Source organism: Oreochromis aureus, linkage group 23 (genome assembly GCF_013358895.1).
Source record: "Oreochromis aureus strain Israel breed Guangdong linkage group 23, ZZ_aureus, whole genome shotgun sequence".
Lineage (NCBI taxonomy): Eukaryota > Metazoa > Chordata > Actinopteri > Cichliformes > Cichlidae > Oreochromis > Oreochromis aureus.
Window position 1 is genome coordinate 13888525 of NC_052963.1, and position 3109 is coordinate 13891633.

Genomic DNA, 3109 nt, shown 5'->3' on the forward strand with positions numbered 1-3109 from the left:
TCACCTGGACGTAGCGTTTTCAGTGGGAGAAGCGCTCCGTCACTCATCCTGCACTGAGTCAAAAAATGCCGCAAGCTGCAACCTGTGTTTGAATTCAGACTTTCCATTTTGTCTAGTTTCAGGCAAGGGAACTGAAAAGTGTGCTGAGGATAAATGATCAACTAGGCAGATGTAAATGAACAACAGCTACAGGCTGGAGGCTCTGACATCACACCTGATGGAGAACCTGGAGAGCTGGTCCTTGCTGATCTTCGGCCCCAGGTGAGTTCACTGCTGAACCCCTTCCAGTTCACCTACTACCCCAACATTACGGTAGATGATGCTGTCATCCAGCTCCTACACCGATCCCTCGCTCACCTGGAAAGTGTGTGGAGCACTGTGAGAATCATGTGCTTTGATTTCTCCAGTGCTTTTAACACGATTATACCGACAATCCTGAAGGACAGGCCTGATTACACAGGTGTGGACCATCACCACATGGATCCTGGACGATCTTACCAACCACCCTCAGTACATGAGGAATTATGTGTCTGAATGGGTAGTCTGCAGTATAGGCACCCCACAGGGAACAGTCCTGACTCCATTTCTATTCATAATATACACAGCAGACGTCTCCTACAACTTTGCTAAATGATTCCTGCAAAAGTTCTGTGATGACTCAGCAAATATTGGTAAATGGGGACGACAGGAAGAACAGATCTGGAGACAAACTAAAGTGATTCCATGTCTCTTTTGAGTAAGCTTTGATGTTTGAACATATCCAATTTGAGGTTTCAGGGCTCTAATTGTGCTATTGTGCTAAATGCTCACTTTCATGCAGCATTAATCACATTGTTTTAATAGTGCTACATTTTACCTCGTCTCTGATTGGAGCAGGCGGCACTCACAGGGGTCATGTTGTGTGGAAGAAGAGTTCAGCTGAACAACACATGACATATTACACCGAGTTAACAAAAACTAAGCCAAATGCAGTTTTTTTTTAATTCATTATTCTGGGTGTTTACCTTAGTTTATTTTTAGACACATTTTATTTATTTATTTAAAAGTAATATTTTACCGAAAAGTTTTACAGAAAAATGCCTCTTTATTCTCTTCTATTGTAAAGCCAGCTGTGAATGACAACCTGCAGCTGCATGCTGTTGTGGTCACTGGTCGTCACATTAGGTTCTGAACCACAAACAGAGAAGTTTCTTAGAACTGGTGGGCTAGTGCTGTAGGTATTGATGTAAATGATTGCTTAAGGTGGTGCTGCAGCAATGTATAAAAACTGAAGCCCTCAGAGCCAAGTGTTATTTATTCTTCTGTTACTGAGGTGAACTATAACCTGCTCAGGTAGAATTTAATAACAGCGTGCCTGAACTGTACTTGACTTGATCTCTGCTCATCTCCAGGCTTCACTTCTCATTCGGTAAGAACTTGTTGTTTGTTTATTAACTTTTATAAACAACAGGCTTTTTTGTATACTTCAAGAAAAGAGAGAAATCACTCTCCTGCCACACTTATACTCACATTCACTATCCAGACATTGGCTTCAAAACATGCTAGCATCATCTGGGTTCTGTGAGCATGCATATCATACATAAGTAATGCAAGTACTGCATGTCAGGATGGAGGCCTGTCTTTACTGATTTATGTTCAAATAAAGTTTAACTTTAATTCCACCTTCAGGGCATTTCAGTCAGTGAAGACATCTTCACCACCTGCTCTTCCAGACGACGGACTCGTGCCTGAACACCTGCAGGTTAACCAACCAACCACTGATCAGTAAAGCAAAAAAGGTACATGTTCTCATTTGGAAAAATTTGAATCACAAGTTTTATAAATTTCTAATATAATAATTACATTTAGCAAAAAAATGTTGTCTCTTTGTGGTCCCATCTATTATCAATATCAGTGCTTACACAGCTGTGACGTGTATGAAGATAATATTTTTGTGACAGCTATTATCTAACTGCAGTCAGCCACCTGTGATACTATGTATTGTTCAACTCTTGAACAACCAAAAAACCCACCAAGGTTATTTAAAAGGCTTATTTTCAGGAGGATTAATTTCCACTTGTTTACATAAACTTGTTTTCTTCTTTGCAACAAATTAAATAACAAAATGCAAAAATCATAACAATAAAATAATTTCCAAACATCCTATATCAAAAAGACCAACTTTTATCCTAGGCTGCATAAATTTGAATAAGACCTTTGCTATATATGTGTTTATATTATTAAAGTAAAATTGTTATTATTAGTGGTAAATGATTTGTTTGTTTGTTAGATGCACCTCAGAGCAACAGGAAACATGTTGAACCGTAAATAGTGAAGTAGATGCGCACATCATTTTCAAGAGTAGGTAGCGGGAAGTGCAGATGGCATAACGGTGTCAATATTAGACTGAAGGGGGGCTTCACATTTGCAGACACGCTCCAGTAACCTGCAGTCTTTACAGGTAGGACACACAAACATTAACCCGACTGGAACATCACTGTATGAAAATATATGATCTGTTTTTGTCTTAGCTTCAAACACTGTTTAAAATCAAATATTAAACCGAACAGCGGTAATTACCTGTCCAGCAGAGCTGTGTGTAGCCATCAGTTAGAAAAATCAACAGGTCCTGTTCCCCCTGTGAAAAGTCGCTCTGCTGACTCTTGGTTAATTTCAAGCTCAGGTTAACTCTGTCTGTTTCTGTCTTTTCCTTTCTTGCTGGTTCTGCGCTTTCTGCTCAAGTCAGCCACCTCTGGCGCGCACGCTCTGCTGCGTATGCCCGACAGAGGGGGTGTACGCAGCGCGTGCACCTCAGGTGTGCAGAAGCCTGCTTCCGCTTTTCGGCGTGTTTCAGTTTCAAAATAAAAGTTTCAAGAGAACGCTGCCAAATATTACGTGACGCTTGTAAATCTGTGACTAGGGGCTCGTATAACGTAAAAAGCAAGAGAGAAGAGAAACACAGAGTCGTGCTTATGACCTCGGTATTGATTTTAAAGGGCGAATCAAACATGTTTTAAAAAAAAAGGTCATAATAAGAGGATACTATGTTTATCTGTTATGTTGTTCTATGTATTTAAATTTGATGCCAGGGGGGAAATTATTAGTTGACCCCCTGCAGTAAATAAAGAAG

General features: G+C 40.1%; 1 long non-coding RNA gene across 1 annotated transcript; it reads right to left on the bottom strand.

Annotated features, from left to right (window-relative positions):
• Positions 1-1500: 1500 nt before the first annotated feature.
• Positions 1501-2857, bottom strand: LOC120436127. Its single transcript, XR_005610165.1, has 3 exons — positions 2560-2857; positions 2276-2432; positions 1501-1735 (listed from the first exon to the last, which is right to left on the bottom strand). It is a non-coding gene; the product is annotated as an uncharacterized LOC120436127 (long non-coding RNA).
• Between the last annotated feature and the right edge of the window lie 252 nt (positions 2858-3109).